At 48.8% G+C, this 20,719-nt stretch overlaps 1 protein-coding gene and 1 long non-coding RNA gene across 3 annotated transcripts in view; one reads left to right on the plus strand and one right to left on the minus strand.

Moving 5' to 3' along the window:
• LOC137640029 (zinc finger protein OZF-like) overlaps positions 1-20,719 on the plus strand; it is an 85,572-nt gene that overhangs the window by 12,648 nt on the left and 52,205 nt on the right. The gene's annotated exons all lie outside the window — the stretch shown is intronic.
• Positions 8,276-9,039, minus strand: LOC137639121 (uncharacterized). Its single transcript, XR_011044233.1, has 3 exons — positions 8,853-9,039; positions 8,433-8,511; positions 8,276-8,337 (listed from the first exon to the last, which is right to left on the minus strand). It is a non-coding gene; the product is annotated as an uncharacterized lncRNA (long non-coding RNA).

Consider the following 20,719-nt stretch of genomic DNA (forward strand, 5'->3'; position numbering starts at 1 on the left):
GTGATGCTTAGAAACGTATCCCGCTGTGACACGTTCTCCAACTAGAGTAGTCCCTATTCAGAGGGCTCCTCTGCCGACTTTGTCGGACGTAGGTGCTTTTCTGAGGCATCAGAAAGGTGTCAGACCTTCCTCTTCCTGTGTGGCTCCTGTTGCGAGCACTTCTGCTCATAAATCGCGTCTGTTGACACGTGAAACTCGCGATTTTGCGTGTGAATCTCGCAATTTCACAAGCAAATCGGGGATTTCCGTGAGTAATTCACTAGCAGGTGTTTCCGAACAGCGAGCAAGTGCGGTACCAACACCTTCGCCTCGACCGTCTGCGTGTTCCACCTCCAGCGGAAGACCGACACCCTTTTCAGAAGGGTTCAAGGAGCCTCATATTAGGTTCCCAAACGTGCCTATTAGGCTAGACCTTCCTTTGCGCCCGAAGGAACGTGTTCTTCTGCCTTAGAGGTTATCACCTCCGCCGACTGGAGCTCCCTATAGAGTTCCACCCAAAGAACACTCTCTTAGGGAATTCCAGGGTTTACCTAGAGGTTCAGAGCTTCCTTTGTGGGTGATTACGTTCATCTCCAACCTCCTGAAGACTCTGAACGTGGCTCCTCCACCGTCACAACCTCCGATTGTTCCAATCAAGGCAACCCCTAGGATCCCCCTGGAACCCTCGTCAAGTTCGTCAGTTGGGAATCAAGACCCTAGAAGGAAGTCGACGGCAGACCGAGTGCGCAGATCACCTCCACTCTGATCGCATGATGAAGGTCCTATTCCTTCTGATCCTTAAAGGTTTGAAGGTTTAAAGGCCGCTCCTGAATGGTAGAGGCAAGGGACCCGTGATAATGCCCTATCAAGCAGGACAATGCCCTAGAGACTGACCATATATACATATATTCAGCACCTAAGCCCCCTCTCCATCCAAGCTTGGACCAAGGAGGGCCAGGCAATGGCTGCTGATGGCTCAGCAGATAGATGTATAGGCTCTACCAAACCTCCCATCCTTAGTTCACAAGGATGGTGAGGTTGCAGCGACCAAAGAAACTATCGAGTTTGAGCGGGACTCGAACCCCAGTCTGGTGTTTACCAGTCAGGGTCGTTTCGTCATGCAGGCTGCTTCATGGCTCGATCTATGGCTAGGATCCTTAGACTTCATGATTCGCTCCCACATTCTTTCAAAGGAGTCGGCCAGGAAGACTATGGAGTCTTTCCTGTTGTCAAGTACCCGGACTCTTAAGTTTTTATCCCACCACATCGTCAACCTGTGGGCAAATGCTATTCTCAAGAGAAGGGATACCGTCATAGGTAGGTTCCACAAACAGGTGCCGAAGGTGTAGGTCTCTCGGTTGAGGAATTCCTCCCTTGAAGGTTCATTTCTCTTCGTTCCGGAAGAGATAGAGAGGGCTGCTGAGCGATGGAGGAAATCGGCGAACGATTCTCTCCTAAACAGGGCCATGACATTGCTTACCTATGATAGACCTTCCCAGTCTTCACGGCCTCAGCAAGCACCTTCCTTTTCTCACCAGTCAACTTCTAGGTCCTCTGGACCCTTTAAGGTGTCTAAGCAGCCCTTTCCATCCAAAGGCCAGAAAGGGTCCAAGTCCTTCAGACGAAAGAAGGGAAGGAAGGGAGGTGGTCACTCCCAGTAGGAATGGCATTCCTCATCACCTACCACCTGTAGAAGGATGCCCACAGCGCCACTGGCAGAGGTGGCAGCTCAACAGGGCAGATCCCTGGACGGTCGAAGTGATCGTCCTAGGGTATCGCGTCCCGTTTATTCATTCTCTTCCTCCTCTGACTTGGGATCCAATGAATCCATCTAAGCTTCTTTGTGAAGGGATCCGCAAAGGAGCTGTCCTTCAGGGCCGAAGTCCAGACCATGTTGTAGAAGGGCGCTCTCCAAGAGGTTGCGGATGGGACCCTAGGCTCCTACAATTCAATTTTTCTGGTGAAAAAGGCGGCTGGAGGCTTGAAACCAGTCATCGATCTCTCCCCTCTAGCAGACCCAGTTCAGAATGGAGATGGCAGACACGGTCATCAAAGCGGTTCATCCAAGGGACTTCATGTGCACACTGGATATGAAGGAGGCATACTTCCAGATCCCAATCCATCCGTCTTTAAGAAAGTATCTAAGATTCATACACGAGGAAAAGACATACCAGTTCAAGGTTCTATGCTTCGGTCTTGCGATAGCTCCTCAGGTATTCCCCAGAGTGTTCGTCCTAGTGTCATCTTGGGCTCACAGTAACGGCATCCGTCTTCTCAGATATCTGGGCGACTGGCTGATCGTACTAGACTTGGAGACGACCCTTCTTCGTCACCGGGATATGCTTCTCGAGTTTTGTCAGGACCTGAGGTTTCTGATAAATAATGAGAAGTCATTACTGCAACCTTCACAGAGACTGGTATACCTCGATATGATGATAGACACTGGTCAAGATAAGTCTTTCCATCAGACGAAAGAGTACACAGACTGAAGGAAGTGGCCACACCCTTCCTCAGGAAAGAAGTTCTTTCAGCCTGTTGTTGGTTGAGTCTGTTAGGCCATCTGACCTCTCTCATCCATCTTGTTCCAAAAGGCCGCCTCGGGATAAGATCCCTGCAGTGGCAGCTGAAGTCTGTGTGGAACCAACTCTCCGATCCACCAGACACCCGAGTTCCTATAACTCAGGATCAGGTGACGGATTTGATTAGGTGGATGGTGAACGAAAATCTTCGACGAGGCCAAAACCTTCTCGTTCCCCCTCCGGATTTGATGCTCTTCACAGATGCATCAAAAGAAGGGTGGGGTGTTCACCTGCTACACCATACGATCTCTGGCCTTTGGTCAGAGTCAGAAAGGTACCAGTACATAAATCATCTAGAGATGAGAGCAGCTTACCTAGCTCTTCATCAGTTCCAACAGTTGCTAGCAGGTCATTCTGTGGTGTTGATGAGCGACAATACCACAGTACTGGCTTACATAAACAAATAGGGCGGTACTTTTTCGCAGCCTCTATGCCATCTTGCAGTAAAGATCCTCAGATGTTCAGAAGAACATTCGGTGTCTTTATCAGCTCAATTTATTCTCGGCAAGAGGAATGTGCTTGAGGACAATCTGAGCAGAGCGACTCAGATAGTAGGCTCCAAATGGTCTTTGAATCGTCGGATAGCCAACAAAGTACTAACTTTGTGGGGTTCCCCGACTGTAGACCTGGTTGCAATTTCCCTGAACAGCAAGCTTCTGCTGTACTGTTCACCAGTCCCAGACCCTCGGGCTCCATGGCGAGATGCAATCCAACAACGGTGGGACAACATCGACGTGTACGCTCAACAAAACCAGACGTAATGATGACCCTTGGAGCTTCGCTATGGCATCATGCAGAGTGGTATCCGGACCTCCTTCAACTTCTAGTAGATCTACCGAGAGAACTCCCTCCACGACCAGATCTACTCAAACAACCACAAGCGAACATCTTCCACAAGTCCGTGGAGTCGCTTCGACTTCACGTGTGGAGACTCCAGTGTCTCCTTTCTCAGAAGGGCTTTTCATGGTAAGTTGCGGTGTGAATGTCCGGATACTTGCATAGGTCCTCTGCCTCGGTCTACCAGGCAAAATGGAGAGTATTCTGTGGTTGGTGTCATTGAAGGAATCTCTCTCCACTCGATGCCACTACTGTATTCCAGTAAGCGCGGAGTTCCTTGTATACCTTCGGGAGGAAAAGCTCCTTTTGGTATTGGTGGTGAAAAGCTATCACTCAGCCTTAAGCCTAGCCTTTAAGCTGAAAGGAGTGGATATTTCCTCTTTGTTGGAGCTTTCTTTACTCATACGGAGTTATGATACCACTTGCCCCCAGTCAGAGATTAGGCCTCCTCCTTGGAAAGTGTTTCACATCTTAAGATCCTTGAAAGGACCTCACTATGATCCATTACGCCATGCAATTGACCGAAATCTCACTTTGAAGATGTCGTTCCTGCTCGTTTTAGCCTCAGCAAAGAGAGTCAGTGAACTTCATGGCCACTCGTATGACATCGCCCATTCAAGGGGATGGGGGGAAGTAACACTCGACTTCGTCCCAAGTTTATTGCTAAGACTCAAAATCCAGTGGAGGGTGTGCTGGACCATAGATTCGGACCCTTTCAGAGTGCGAGTCTTCGTTCTGTAACAATGACCCAGATCAGTTGTTACTATGCCCGGTGAGGAGTTTGAGATACCATCTTAAACGCACTGCAGCAACACGGCCCAGACTAACATCTCTGTTTGTTAGTTCAGGGAGAGTAAAGAGGACGATCACCAAAAACACGGTTTCCTCCTGGATTCGCCAAGTAATTGAAAGAGCTTTGGCTCCCGATCACCCTCAAGCTCATTGAACTAGAGCCCATGATGTCAGGGGAATCAGTACTTCCCTGGTATTCAAACGCAACTTCTCCGTGTTGCAAGTTCTCCAAGCGGGCGTGTGGAAGAGACAGACTAGCTTCACAGCCCATTACTTAAAAGACATGATTTACAGGAGACTCGATATGTTCACTATCTGTCCTGTGGCTCCTTGATGGACAAGTAGCAGTTGGTCGAGGGCATTGGTTACCCAGGTTAAGACTGGGATGAATGAGAAGAATGTCTGGCTTTACTTTCTTCATCTTCCCTTCCCTTGTGGTACAGCACTATGGGTCCCTCTACAAGCTGGCTTCAATCTTTGCAGGGAATTATCACTTCCCTTGTGCAGCCTTGTATAAGTTATAAAATTGTTATACTGTCCATGTCTCCATTGCTTTTTGCTAGGGAGCAATGGGATATGTCTTGTTTTTCCTATACTGTATAAACTCAGAAGGAGTTCATACAAAACAACAAACTCTTTTACACTGCATTGCACAGACCGCAAATATACTCACTTTGTATATTTCAGCGAGGTGTCAAAGTTTTCCCTAGACCACAGTCATACATTGTACTAGGGAAAACCGTGTCAATGTCCATGCCAGATGTAGGACTTCCACCCACCTAAGAGTGAGTCATCCACATAAATAACAGAAGGTTTGTTAGTATGGGAACAAATGACAAATTTGGAGATAGTTTGTATTTTTCCTTAACTAATAAAAACCTGGAGTTGATTATATAGATAGGCCCTCAATCACCTGTCCCCCAGAAGTCCTGCTTGCAATCAAAAGTGACGTCTCTCACTGCTGTGAGAGTATATACAGAGGTGGCTGGGTACCCCCCCCCCCAGACTACCCACTCAAGCAGTTAGGCAGGGTTGCCACCTCGCAATTAAAGTCTAATGGCTACCTTCCAGCTATGCTGAAAGATAATCCACATAGATAACTCCAGGTTTGTATTATTTAGGAAAAAATACAAATTATATCCGAATATGTTACTTTAATGTTGTTATTGTTCGTGAAAAATTTTATTTTGATTGTTTATTCTGCTCTTGTAGTTTATTAATTTCCTTGCTTCCTTTCATCACTGGGTTATTTTTCCCTGTTGGAGCCCTTGGGCTTATATCATCTTGCTTTTCCAACTAGGGTTATAGCCTATCTTGTAATAATAATAGCATGGATAACGAACAGTTACCAGACTGGTGAGCATGCTGGGTAAGGTACCACCCTTTCACAGTTTTTTCTCAGTTCACTTTTACTTCAACTGTGGTGTTTGCATGTGTGTTTTTTAGTGTTCTTCAAGCTGTGGATTTATTTTCTTATGCTTTTGTGGTTTTTTACTATGAAATGGAAACAGGATATTCGTGTTTGGCGGAGAAGGGTGGGCGATGCAACCACTTCATGTCGAAAGTCTGAGCTAGACCCATGCTCAGTCTGAGATTCATGTCTGGGGCATATCTGTACACAGGCATCCCCTTATGCCAAGTGTCGATTGTAGCCTCCGGTGCAGTGGCAAGCCTATGTTTTGAAGGGGCAAAAGCTTTTTAGGCGTTTGTCAGAGTACGACGGGGTAATGCCCAAGGAGATACTAGCAAAGACTTTCGCTGCTCTTCTCTTATTAGGGGGTACGTCTGTGGCTGAGGAAGATTCCTCTGCATTTTCACCTCTGGATCAGTCCTCAGGGATTATGCTGCAGGGGTGAGGAGAGCGGCGATCAGCATTGGTGTTATTGTCAGGCTTTGTTGTTGCTCTGGGAACTCTGAGTGTTCGCTGCTCTCGTGCGAAGGCTGAAGAGACTTCAGGTGTGACCATGTAGACTCTTGATGACGAGTTTGACCTAAGGAAGGCTTGTCTCCTCAAGTCTTTTAGGTAGGCCTTCTATGATTGTTTTGAGGGGTTTGATTGCCAAGGTATCCTGTTCCCCAGTTACCCCTCTCCAGGTTTGTGATCCTTCTGTGGCAATAGGTGGGAAGAAGGTGGTGGTATCCCTAGTGTCAGGGAACCTAAGGTCTGGCAAGTCTAGTTTGGCTCTTCCAACCTGGCGAGCAAGGTGCCGTGGTCGGAGACATTGACAAAGAAAGGTAAAGGTTAAGTCCAGTACATCTAAGGCTAACAGTGTGACCTTCTCCTCACTCCTACCCTTGTGTCAGTGGGTCAAGAGTCTGTGATTACTCCCTCTATGTCAGTGGTTCTGACTCCGGTCCCTCGGATTGACGGGTCATTGGACTGTGTGAGTGTGCCTTCCCCTTCCTCTATGACAGTGTACTCTAGTATTGTGAACAATTTGTGTGGTTTCTCCCAGTGGGTTAGTGTCGACTTCGATGGTCTCTCCAGCCTAGACCGGTCTGCTTGCAGAGCAAAGAGCGAGAGCTAGGAAGATGAAGAAGCATGACTGCTATTTCTCTTCCTCCTCCTCCTCCTCCACCTTGTCTCTTCTTCGTCCTCCGATTACGATTGAAACTCTTCCTCTCACTTGAGGAAGGGATTGAAGAAATCCAGGAATGCCAGCCCTTGTCACAGAGACAGGGTTTCCTGTGACGTCACCTTTTCCTTTGGGAAAAGAGAACAGTACTGGTGGGCCAACAGTCTCTTGTCACGGCCCCTCGGAGTCAGTGCAGGGGCCCGGAGTTGGGATCTTGTGTTCTGGCTCTGTACTGTATCCTCCGGCTCCCAACCACCCCGGTCTTCCCGCCTACCCCTTCCACCCTGGCTGCCCTTGGAGTCAAGGGTGGCCTGATAGCCTCAACTACTCCAGCCAGTACTGTGGTTTCTCGCTTTTCAAAACAAGTAACGTTGGCATTACGGAACCCGTTGCGCCTGGGAGCCACGTCTCTGCTTACGGAGAGTTATGTGCCGGCAGCAGTAGAGTCTTGGAGGACTACTTTGCAGGAGTCCCTGATCCATCGGGCTGTTGTCTCCGAGGGCTCTGGCCCTTCGATGGGAACAGCAGCCGGTACTGTGTGGTTGGAATCGAGGAATGGGCCTGCGCCTGTTCCAAGACCACATGTCTCCCTACCCACAACGTCTTCTCGAAAAGAGCTTGTGCGTGCACAAACTTTTCGACCACTGCAACTTGCACCTTTCAGGCTGTTGGTGGTATTAAGAGGGGAGGGAGCGCAAAACGCTGAGTGCCACTGCCGAGAGTAGGGATTGTCGGTCTTGCCATTTGACAGCGTGGCAGATACGTGGCCGAGTCTTGGGTTGTGAGTGTTCTTCGAAACGGTTACTTGCTTCCTTTTCTGGACCACTGGCCTCCCATATCTTCTGTTGCATTTGAGTTACTGTTGGGTCTCCTAACATCTGACAAATCCTTGACCTTAAAGGCTGAGGTGGATACAGTTTTTGAGAAGAATGCGCTTAGAGTAATTAGAGACGTACCTCTGGGCTTTTACTGTCACTTATTCCTGGTGTAGAAGGTGACAGAGGGCTGGAGACCGGTCATCGACCTCTTCATCGAACAAGTTTGTTCATCAAATGAAGTTCAGGATGGAAACTGTAAAGTATGTTCTGCCTTCCATCAGAGAGGGATACTTCATGCTTTTGTAGATCTAAGGACTCTCTTTCAAGTGCCTGTTCATCAGACCTCACGGAAGTACTTCTGCTTCTCCCTCAACAGTACGGTGTACTAGTTAAAGACTCAGTGTTTTGGACTTTGTTTGTCTCCTTACGTGTCGTGTACACTTGGGTGTTTCACCCCAGTTGTCGCTTGGGTCCACTTGCAAGGGATACGTCTCCTGATGTATCTTGACGACTGGTTGATTCTGGTTTACTTGAAGATGTATCTTGACAACTGGTTGATTCTGGTTTTAAGCAGAACACCATAAAAATCTGAGGTTTGAAATAAAGGTTGAAAGGAAAAATGTAATTGAATATGATATTTATTACATAAATAAGCCTTTAAAATGACGTAGTACCGTAGTTACAAACAATTGGTAGGCGAACAAGGCAATTCACGTAGATCGTAGGGCGTTTCCTTCGTTCAGCTTCGCTCGCTGTCTGTAAAGAAATATTCATGAAAATTAGTATCTAAAAGTCATGGTCATTTATGTAGAAGAATATACCCATAGGAATAATAACCCACTTAAAATTACCTTACAATTGAGCAACTGAGGTTTACATTAGTATCAGGAAGGAAATAAAAGGGCCGATACACCGAAACCAAACACCATCCTGAAATGAACGGTAAACCTAATATAATTTTGCTTGGTCGTAATATGAGAGACAATCCGTCATAAATATAACCACTCGAAACCTTAATGTATTAGACGATTCTCTTACCCAAGTGTTAACAACGTGAATTTATGAATAAGCTAGAGTTACTAGTCCGAGAGCTAAATCACCTGAAAGGACAAGAGAATACAATGTATAAAACATATTGACCACAAAAAACTATTACGAATCTTCATAAGATTAAAAATGACAGACAGGAAAACTTGAATAGGCAACACAAGGCAATGAGAGTTCGCAATGATAACCTTAAAAAAAAAGCCCTATATATTCTTGGTACTCACCATTGTCGAACCATGCACAAAGGCGTTGCAGATGGATTTTGGCAGATGTTCACAAGAGGGTGACGTAGACCAGGGATCCCAATAAAAGCCTTTAGCCTAAGACAGGCATGTCGGACAAATCAAAATTCTAGGAACCTTCCCAGGTGAGTGAGGTCTCTGCTCTCTTCTCTGTGTGTCTCTCTCTGACTGCCGGACGGCCGGGCTGCCTGGCTCCTCGTCGCCGTTTTCGCTCGAGTAAAGCATATAGAAGGAGGAGGAGTTAGCAAACTACCCATCTTTAAAGACTGGACGGCAGGAAAGACAGTTTGATGGTACCAAGGGTAGGGCAATTGAAATACCAAGTTCTTAATAATTACTAGTCTTTCCTGTCGCCATGTGAGAACATGAAATGTCTTGTACAGGTTTACTTGAAGAAGGAGTTGCCTCAGGATTAAGATCAACTTCTCGCACTTTGACACAATCTGGGGACTGTGGTAAACTAGGAAAAGTCGAGACTCAGACCCAAAGAGAGGGTGAAGTACTTAGGCATGCTGATAGATTCAGCAGCAGCGAAAGTCTTTCTCATAGACGATCGCATGTGAAAGCTCAGGGAGGTTGTGTGATGGTTCCTGTCTAAGACAGTTGTTCCAGCTCAGCAATGGCAACGTCATCTCGGACATCTGTCTCTGTTGGAGAAGCTTGTTCTTCTTGAGCAACTCTACTAGAGATTCCTTCAGTGGTGTTTGAAGGTTCACTGTGTAGCTAACAGGGATCTCCCGTACCTTCCTGTGGTGGTGTCATAGGAGGTCTGAAGTGACCTTGCCTGGTGGCTCAACAAAAACAGCCTCTCCAGCGGAGTCCTACTTGACTTCTCACCTCCGGATCTGGATCTGTTCTCAGATGCATTGAAGAAGGGGTGCCCCGCCCACCTGGACGAACTTGTCGTATCAGGAGTGTGTTCCGAGGAAGACAGGCATCTGCACATCAACATTCTTGAGATGCAAGCAGCCCTCCTAGGTCTGCAAATGATCCAAGAGCGTTTGAGAAGGCACTTGGTAGCGCTGATGATCGACAGCTCAACCTTAGTGGCCTATGTCAAGAAACAAAGAGGCATGGTCTCATGCCTCCTCTGGGAATTGACGAAGCAGATGCAGTAGAGTTGTCTGCAAGGTACATTCCAAGCAAGATGAATGTCCTAGCAGACACACTCGGATGTTAGGGTCAGATTTTAGAAGCAGAGTGGTTTCTATGTCCTCTTGTGGTGGAAACGCATCCTGCCCTGTGGGTCTCTCCAGCGATTGACATGTTCGCACATGGCTGAACAGGTAGGTACCCGTCTCCTACTCCCCCGTTCCAGACCTAAGGGCAGTGTTTGAAGACGTCTTCCAACACCCTCATGATCACCTGGACATTTACGCCTTTTCCCTGTTCAGCCTGATTCACCCTAGAATCAACAGAGTGTTGATTACGCCTGGCATCAGGATGACCCTGGTGGTTTCCAGATGGCCACACTCTGAGTGGGATCCCATCAACTGGCTCTTCTGGTCGGAGTCCTGATAGAGCTACAATTAGCCCTCATTATTCATGGATTTGGTCATTCGTGATACAGAGACCTATATAACCTCTTAAATAAAAAATCATGTATTTGCGATTTTGTAATAAGTACTCTCGCGGCCTGACCATTTCAAACCAACCATGCTCCTTTGCACGGCACCCCATCTGTCGCTGACTCGGCCTCAGCCTCGCATCATCTCTTCTTGCGTGTGCATCTACTTCAGTCCTTTATCTTGCAGAATTACATTGTGTTGTAAAAAAAAAATGTACATACTGTACTGTATCCAATGTGTTTATAGTGATTTGAGTATAAAACGTACATTACGTTACCCCACAAACCAAACAGTTGACGGCTCAAGAATTGCATCATGCTTCAGACTTACAGTACATTGTAGAACTTTGTACATACCCTGTAAAAGGTTAGTGGTGTTGTACAAATACTTTTTCTTTTAATTTTCATTGTGTTTATGTATTCATTGTATATTAGTGTTATTGTCATATTGACTACTGTACAGTACCGTATATGAAATACCATACTTTACAGTAGCAATGTAAATATTGGCTGTGTGTACGTGAGTTTGGAAGGTGCTAGTCGACCTGCCGAAAACAGCAATCACTTACGAGTGTTACCTTAGCTAATTAAGCTGTAGAGTAGTGATAGTACTGTACATATATTACAGTTATGTACAGTGCACTACAGTATCAGCGAGTGTTGTTAGATAGGAACATTCTTTACTATGGATATGCAGTCAGCCTTAATTGCCATATATCCCGTTAATCCTTTCAAATAAACTGGATATTCATTTAATTCGTTTTCTTCATGAGTTCTTGCGTTTTGGAGAATCACTGACATGCAGGCGTGTCCTGGCATTGACAGTTGCCTTTATGAAAACTTAATTTCTGCTCAGGTGACACATCCCATTCCCTTTTTCCTGCTTGCAGACATCACTGTCTTAGCATCAGAAAGCAAGAAGGTGGACATTGCTTCTCATTTCTGCTAGTCGGAGAAGTCCTCATTACAGCAGAGGTACACAACTGAGCCTAACCATTAGTCTATCCACAAAATGGCTTGCAAAGACCAATTTGTAACCCGCTCCATGTTTGCGGCCTACTGCGCCGAGAGCGACACTGGTAGTGCTGCCAACCTCTGTAAGGTCATATTATAGGTGAGAGCAAGAATCGATGGATCTAATGGTAAAGGTGAGGGATAGTCATCTATGATCTTGTAGTACTTCCCTTGCTTGACATAAGGAGGAGGAGGTAAGCAAGATGAGTTCACTGCCCTGAGGGAGTGAGATACACCATCCACCTGGCCAAAGGCCCTCTTCGTGGCCCCTTTCACCCCTTAGATCAGGCTAAAATTACCCTAGTCTTGGTTGACCTGTAAGTCTCATAAATAATATCCAATACCATGTCCTTTCCCTCCAGAGTGAAACAGGTAGGGTTGTCAATGGAGTTGATTTTCCTTATACCGGAACGGACTTGCAAGAAGGCATTATCTAACTCCTGCTATAAGGGCGAGATCTTTGGACTGGCGGACATGGGCAGTACATCGTCCAAATGATCAGAACCATCATCGAGTGGATCATCCACTCCTGAGCTCACACCCATAGGAGCTCGGGCTGGGTCAAGATCATCAACTACACCCCTAGCAGGGACTTGAGACCAAGAATGTACACTATGCTCCTTCAGTCTAGTTAAGGATGGTACTAAACCACGAATGCACTTCCAAGAATCTGGAGCATTGATTTTCAAAGCCTAGTTCTTAGGAATAATCTTCATAGCCTTCCTCTCTTGGGGTTGGCCTTCAGGCAATAAGGAGATATTACAACTCCTTCCTCGGGGCCTCCAACGATCACCCATTGAGGTGCTGTGAGAGTGAAGGTGCTTAAAGTATTCTTTGGGCGAACCAAAAGCAGGACAGGTACAAACAGGTGTTGTAGTGTGCACAGTAGTGCCCTTGGGCTTATTGCATCCTGCTTTTCCAACTAGGGTTGTAGCGTAACAAGTACAGTAATAATGATAATAATAATAATTTGTCGGTTATAAGGGTGAGCACATGTACTACCGAAGTTGCGCGTCCAGGTGTTCGTGCACAGGCAACCGAAGCATCACATGTCAGAAACTCATTATAGTGGTGTGAGCGTGTCACACGCAGACCTTTATCAGAGAGACGAGCTTGCCCCCCTTACCTTGTTAATGTTCAGTGGTTGGGTTTGTAACACTACAAAACTCTCTTATGGAACTATGGTCTGTGCGTTCACCCGCCGGAGCTGCGAGAAACAAAGCACGATCACTGGTCAGCGCTCATAAAGGTTGACTAGTAGCCTTGCTTGCTCCTACGGGTTGAGGCGAGCAAGGATGAAAGGGCTTTCCAGTGCACTAATGCTCAGCAGAAACAGCAGGCTCTTCCCCATAAAGGATGGAAGCCCGAGGTGGAGATACCAAAGGGCCTGACCTCACAAATCTCAGAACTCTTTGTTGTGCCCTACAGATACGACAGCAACGGGCTGGGACTGTGTACAGTCTGCCCACAGTGTTGTCATCTTGCTTTGAAGAGCTGGATTGAGGCATTGACGAATCGAACATTCGTTTCCGATACCCCTAGGGGGAACCCTTGCTCGCGAATGAGAAAGGTGCTTAACACCAAAGGGAGGCGAAGCGAGATGCTTCTTATGTTGCAGAACCTCAGCATGCTAAGCATAATCAGCAAGCTCAGATTGATTGATTTAAAGTTTTCTGGCATCCTTACATCTAAGGTCATTGATGCCGATATCATTTACAGTATTTTATATAAAAAATAAAAGTATATTCAATTAAACCATAAAAGTTGAATGCCATTATAGAAGTTAAATAGTTTTCAGAAGACCTGCTTCTGAAATAGATCTAAAAATGTCGCTCGCATAGTAGGACACATCATGTCCAAGAATCTTGGCTAGGATGAACCTGCCATCATCACCTTTAGCCTCAAACAGATATCTCTTTCTTAAGTTATTATAATTGGGACATTCGGTCAACAAATGCCGTACTGTTAAAGGTACTAAACAGTCGTCGCAATACGGTTGGTATTGGCCCTTCAGCAGAAACTCGTGTGTCAACCAGTGTGACCAATATAGAGACGACAAAGAGACGTCTCCCATTTTCGGGGCATCGTGTTATACCTCCAAGGAGATAAAACATTTGTTACTTCTCTCATTTTATTGCCATCTAGGCTATCCCATTGCTGTTGCCAATTATTACAAAACAATTTCTTGATGGTAGGTAGGAAATCATTACAGGGAATGGGATACCTTCTTGGTAGCCGCTCGGATGCAGCATTCTTCACCAGTAAATCTGCCTTCTCATTCCCAGACACCTACATGTGCTGCAACACAACAAAATCAGACTGTTATACTTCTCCGTCCAATAATAAAAAGCCATTCTAAAATTTTAAAACTAGAGGGTTACTAGAATTAAAAATTTCTAAAGCTTGAAGGAAGGACACTCCTTGCATCACTAAAAAAGGTAAAATTACCCTCCTTCTCCAACACTATTTTCTCAATAGCGGTTAGTATACCATACAGTTTGGCAGTAAATATGGAAGCTGTTAGAGGAAGGGCACTTTTACAATTAAAACCATTACTATGTACTCCAAATCCAATGCCAGCATCAGATTTGGACCAATCAGTATATATAAAAGTTGATCTACTATGTTCTGTAACATGTTCCATAAAAAGAGACCTGGATTCCAAGTCAGTCATATTCTTCTTAACTCCAATAAAGTATTTACAAAAAGATACCTCTGGTAATTTCCATGGAGGCGTTGATGATACCCTAAATGAAAGCACCTTAATTCTAATTACTGTATATCAAGACTGTTTAAAATTTGTTTCACCCGAAAGCCATAAGGTTGAGGAGATTTTGGGTGCAACTCAAAGTATGTTGAGTGTCTTACAAGGCTTGCAGTCTGAAAGGCTGAAGAATTGGGGAGTCTTTGCAATCTAAACCAATACCGAATAATAGGGGACATTCGGTAAAGGTTTAGAGGTAACTCTCCAGCATTAACAAGGAGACTTGTGATAGGTGTTCTAAAAGCTCCTGTGGACAATCTAATACCAGCATAATGTATTAAATCTAATATCTTTAATCGGCTTGGGGTGGCTGAGGAGTATATTTCACATCCATAACTAATTTTGGAAAAAATCAAGGCCTTATATAATTTTGAAATAGTATTGTGGTCTCCCCCATGATGTGTGGGACAATACTTTTAAAATATTCAGAGCCTCAAGACATTTAGCTTTTAATGCTTTTAAGTGAGAAACCCATGTAAGCCTACAATCAAATATCAAACCTAAAAATTTAGCTTCACTTACACATGGGATCCGTTGACCTTTAATGTATATATCTGGGTCTGGATGTACTCCCTGGATACAACAGAAATGGACCTTAGTAGTTTTACTTGTCAAGAACTTAAATCCATTCATATCGGCCCACTGGATAATTTTGTCTATTGCAAGTTGTGTTTTTTTCTCTCAACCATTGCCATTCTAGCTCCAGCAAATGATATGGAGAGATCATCCACAAATAATGTTGAGAGAACATCCTGGGGAATGACTGAGGATATCCCATTAATTGTTAGTGCGAATAGGGTTACACTCAGCACACTACCCTAAGGAACTCCTTCTTCCTGACATTTACTCTCTGATAGAGTTTCCCCCACTCCCACTTGAAAAACTCTATGTGAAAGAAATGACTGAATAAATAGTGGTAGCTCTCCTCTTAATCCCAATTCATTAATTTTTTTCAAGTATACCATATCTCCATGTGGTATCGTATGCCTTTTCAAGGACAAAAAAGACTGTCACATGGTGCTGTTTGGAAGCAAAGGCTTCACAAATAGAGGACTCAAGTCGTATCAACACATCTGTCGTTGAGTGCATTTTTCTGAATATACATTGAATGGGTGATAAAATACCTTTCTTTTCAAGGTACCACATCAACCTTGCATTGACCATCTTCCCCATAATTTTACATAAACAAGATTTGTTCCGTAACCGAAATACAGACCACGCTATTTACATAGGGTTTACTTTCGGCGTAGCTGAAAATGACGAGCCATTAGATTTTAACAAGGGTTAACTACCCCCGGGCTAGTTAGCAAGGGGGTAGGGGAAGGGGTAGCTTGGTACCCCTCCCCCCCCACACACCGGTGAATTGTCTCACTTCACTTTTGGCTCGGTCAATGAGTAGACGTGTCTGTCTTTCATCCTCGCTTTTGACAGCCTTAATCTGTTTTTTCTTTTTCTTCAGCTTTGTGTGTTTGGAAGTTGGCCTCTACCTTCATCGCAATTATGCGCAAGTGCCCTGGACTCTCCGGCCGCCCCTGTGGAACTTTCATGTCGGCGGTCGAGACGGATCCCCACACCCTTTGCCTGCAGTGTCGAAGTCAACGGTGTGCTAGAGACTTAACTTGTAGTGAGTGCAGGGAGTGGTCTACCTCCCAGTGGGAGAGTTTTGCCCGGCGGCGTAAGAAGAAGTCCAAGAGAGACCTTTCTCCTTCAAGGGCTGCCTTGAAGAAGGAAGGCTCCAAGGACTCTTCTTCCGCCGCCCGAACCTCCTCCGAAGCTCCCACTCGGTCGGTCTCTCTCGTGAGAGGCCATCGAGTGGTAGCGTAGGCCATTGTTCTGTTTCCCGACCTCGGGGTGCGGGAGAGGGCGTTGCCTCCCATAGCGGGGCAGCTCCCCCTCCTCCTCCGGGGGAAGATATTGATTCTCATTACGATGATGACCATGCTGCGTCTAATGATGATCTCTTTCAGCTTTGGGCTTCCTTGGGGCTTAAGGGCTTGCCCTCCAAGGAAGCCCTGTTTGACCTGATCCAGTTGGGGGCTGCTGTCAAGCAATCGCCAGTAATAGCAGAGGTAGACCCTCTGTCTATTGTCGACGTGGTTGTGGCAGAGGCTTCCGACGGGTCTGGTCAACCCTCTGCTGCTGCTGCTGCTGTTGCGGAGGTTGCTGAAGGCTCAGCCTCCCCTTCCGAACATCCTTCGAGGGGGAAGTTGAGTCCCACGGTCTCCCCTGCGGGTGCGTCTCCTCCTCGGGGGAGCGCACTGACAGAGACTCCTCTTCGGAGGACCGACGATGTGGATGCCCTTCCTCGAGGTCGCCTTCGCCGTAAGGCTCGTCCTCCTTTTCGCCGTAGGGGCCTTCCTTCTCCCTACAAGGGAGTTAAGAGGCGCCTCTTCGGGTCGTCTTCACCGCCGCCTTCCCCTGCAGAGGATTCTTCTCGTCGGGAGCAGACCGTAGCAGCCACGTCCTTGGACCTCTCCGCAGATCGCTGCGCCTGCCAGACCTTCCAGTCCTTCCGGCCTACCTTCGCCGCTGGATGCAGATGCGCAGCAGGCGCCTTCTCACCCCGTCACCCGACGGGCACCGGTCCCTTCGGGGCAAAGGGATGTCTCCCACGGTGTGGGTAAATCCCTTGCGCGTCAGGTTTCCCCTGCGCGCGAACGCGCAGCTGAGCGCGCAGTAGTGCACATGCGCTCTCCTGAGCTGCAGCCTTCAGACTCGCCTCGCCAGCGCTCTCCTACTCACCAGCTCTCTCCTGCTCGCCAGCGCTCCCCTGCTAGCCGTCAGCGCCCTTCTGCTCCTGCTGCGCGCCAGGCGCGCCATTGGTCTCCTGAGCGCCCACGATCTCCTGCTCGTCAGCGCGCATCTGCGCACCTTGTTCCTGATGCGCGCCCTGAGTGCCAACGCTCTCCCATGTGCCCTAGATCTTCGGATCTGGACGCAGGCAAGGACCTTACTCCTTCGCCTCGCCCTCGCACTCCTGTGTGCCCATCTTCACCAGCGCAACAGCGCGCACGCATTCCGGTGTGCACTTCAAGAGTTCCTGCGCGCTCGCGCGCCCACGAGTCTTCTTCTGAGCCCTTGTGCGAGCGTTCGCCCTTGCGCGTTTCCTCGCCATCTGATCCTGCACCCCAGCTGACTGCGCGTCGACACCCTCCTGCACGCCAACGATCTCCTGAGCGCCTGTGCGCAAGCGCTCGCCCACACGCCAGCGCGCCCATGACTCGGATCGTCACAGGTCTCCGACGCTAACACGCGCTAAATCTCCTGCGCGCGGTCGATCACCTGCACGTACTACGCGCCATCGTTCGCCAACGCTCCATCACGCGCCAACGCGCCATCGCTCTCCGACGCGCCAGCGTTCGCCAACGCGCCATCGCTCGCCCACTCGCCATCGCTCCCCCACGCGCCATCGATCTTCAGTGCGCCGTCAATCTCCTGCGCTTCATCGTTCTCCTGACCGACAGCGATCTCCTCTACCCTTGCGCGCTCATTCACCTGCGCGCCCCGCGCGCACCTTCACCTGCGCGCCAACGCGCCCCCTCGCCAGCGCGCCTTCGCGCCCACTCGCCAGCACACCCACTCGCCCGAGCGCCCACTCGCCTGCGCGCGTTTATCTCCGTGCGACTGCGCGCCCGCGCTCCAGCAGTCGCCCGCGCGCGACCCTCTGAATGCTCCATCGCGCGAGCGCCAGTGCGACCCCCAGCGCAACCCCCGTTCTCGCCGGGTCCCGCAGCTCGTGCCTACGACAGGGACGCGTACTTCCAGATCGCCATCAGGATCGCCACTGCGCAAGCGCAGGGCTCTCACCCAGGACCAGGAAAAGTCACCGGAGAGGTCCAGGCAACATTCTTCCCTTTCTTCTTTTCAGGTAGGCCCCGTTGCGTCCAATCCGAAGGATCAGGAGATCCCCTTCCCTCCAGTGGGGATTACTGACACTGCGTCCGTCACCCGTCAGTCTTGGTTTGGTCACCTGATGAAAGCGGTGGTGCAGGCTGTGAAGCAGGCCCTCGCTGATCTGGGACTCAGACCAAAGACAGACTCGCCCCCGCTGAAGAGAAGGAGAGGAGTGGACTTCATGGTGACTTCTCCCAGGGAGAAGTTGGCTCCTAAGAGGTCTGTCAGGAAGGCTCCATCCCCTTCGCGGTCGTTTTCTCCTTCTCTTGTGGACGAAGCCTTTCCATCCTCAGGAGAGTCCAGCGAGGTGAGGGCCTCTCCCACGGCACCAATGGGGGGAACCCCACCTCCAGGAAGAGAAACATCTCGCGTGGAAGGTACCTTCCAGACCTCTTTGCTGGAGTCCTGTACCCCACCCAGGAAGGAACCCAAGGACTCAAAGACGATTCCTAAGTCGTCTTCACGGATCCGTCCAGAGCCAACCAGACCTCGGGAGAACGTCCACGTGTCTCCCCAAAAAAAGCCTCTGGGGACGGGAGACTTAGCTGCCAGTCCACAGGGAGGAGAGCAGCATGAGTCTGAGCATGCCTTCTGGCAGGTCTTGAATCTGATGAGGCAACTCAACAGGTTCTAGGACCCGGAGATCGCCCCTCGCGAAGGCAAGGATACGGTCCTAGACCAAGTCTATGGTACCCAGAAACCCCCAAGGGCCAGTGCAACTTTGCCTTGATCCCAGGGGGTGAAGAGTGCCAGAGACAAGGTCGAAGCCCAGCTCTGGGAACTCTCCTCCTCCAGCCGTTCTTCTGCCGGGAACAAACTCCTCCCACCTCCTCGTTTACAGCAGAGGAGGTATTTTGAGATCATGGGGGAGTCCAGTGTAGCTCTTCCCCTCCACCACTCGGTGGAAGAGCTCACAAGGGGAACTCCTCTTGAGAAGCTCTCCTCCCGGCAGGTGACATTCTCGGCTTCGGAGATCCTTAGCCAGGAGAAGGTCGCGAAGTGTGCCATGCAGGCTACTTCGTGGCTGGACGTCTGGCTGGGTTCTCTGGGCATCCTATTGCGCTCCAAGGATTTGTCTAAGGAGAGCAATAGGAAGGCCCTGGAGACCTTCCTCCTCTCGGCCACTCGCTCCATCGAGTTCCTGGCCCACCAGGTTACCAACCTGTGGGCCAACTCGATCTTAAAGCGACGCGATGCGGTGACCGAGAAGTTTCATACGAAGGTCCCCACCGTGGATGTCTGCAAGCTTAGACACTCCTCCATCCTTGGAGGAAGCTTGTTTGAGCCCAAGGATGTAGAACGCACAGCTGAGAGGTGGAGGAAGTCGAATCATGATTCGCTCCTCCAAAGGGCCCTCACATCTCGGCCCTACAAGCCTCCAGCTCCACAACAGCATCAACAGCAGCCTCGCAGTACACCGAAGCAGGCTCCGGCAGCTAAGACGAAGGTGTCTAAGCCCCAGCCCTTTCCTGTCAAGGACAAGAGGGGTGGAAAGTCCTCCAGGGGAGGCAGGAATCCTAGAGGGAGCGGCCGTGGCCGTAAACACTAGGATTGGCAGTCCCCATGCGTGTCCACCTATGGGGAATGCCTATAAAGTTGCGTGCACAGGTGGCAGCAACATGGGGTTGATTCCTGGACGGTCTCTGTGATCGGCCAAGGATATCGCGTCCCATTCACAACATCTCAACCTCCCCTGACAGCGAATCCAGTGTCGTTGAGCTCCTATGCCATGGGATCGGCAAAGGGGCTAGCCCTTCCGGCAGAAGTCGAGACCATGCTCAAGAAGGATGCTCTCCAAGAGGTCGTCGATGGCTCCCCAGGCTTCTTCAGTCGACTCTTTCTTGTAAAGAAGGCGTCTGGAAGCTGGAGACCCGTCATCGATCTCTCAGCTCTGAACAAGTTTGTCAAACAAACTTCGTTCAGCATGGAGACAGCGGACACGGTCAGACTTGCAGTGAGACCACAAGACTTCATGTGCACACTGGATCTGAAGGACGCGTACTTCCAGATACCAATCCATCCGTCTTCCAGGAAGTACTTGAGATTCAGCCTAGACAACAAGACCTACCAGTTCAAGGTACTGTGCTTCGGTCTCTCCACAGCACCTCAGGTGTTCACCAGAGTGTTCACCCTGATTTCGTTGTGGGCGCACAGGAACGGCATCTGTCTCCTCCGATATCTGGACGACTGGCTGATCCTGGCAGACTCGAAGTCGACCCTTCTTCGACACCGAGACAGGCTTCTGGGACTTTGCCAAGATCTGGGGATCATGGTAAATCTTGAGAAGTCCTCTCTGCAGCCGACCCAACGACTGGTATATCTAGGCATGTTATTAGACACCAATCTCCACAAAGCCCTTCCATCAGACAACAGGATAGCATGGCTGAGGAGGGTTGCAGAGCCCTTCCTCAGGCGGGAAGAGCTTCCAGCCCAATCATGGTTACGTCTTTTAGGTCACCTAGCCTCCCTGGCCTGTCTGGTCGAGAATGGCCGTCTCAGGATGAGATCCCTGCAATGGCGGCTCAAGTCCCGGTGGAATCAGGGCACCGATTCCCCAGACTCTCTGGTCCCTATAGGACCCACGGAACAGGCGGACCTGCGGTGGTGGCT

Source organism: Palaemon carinicauda, chromosome 4, assembly GCF_036898095.1.
Source record: "Palaemon carinicauda isolate YSFRI2023 chromosome 4, ASM3689809v2, whole genome shotgun sequence".
NCBI classification, from domain to species: domain Eukaryota; kingdom Metazoa; phylum Arthropoda; class Malacostraca; order Decapoda; family Palaemonidae; genus Palaemon; species Palaemon carinicauda.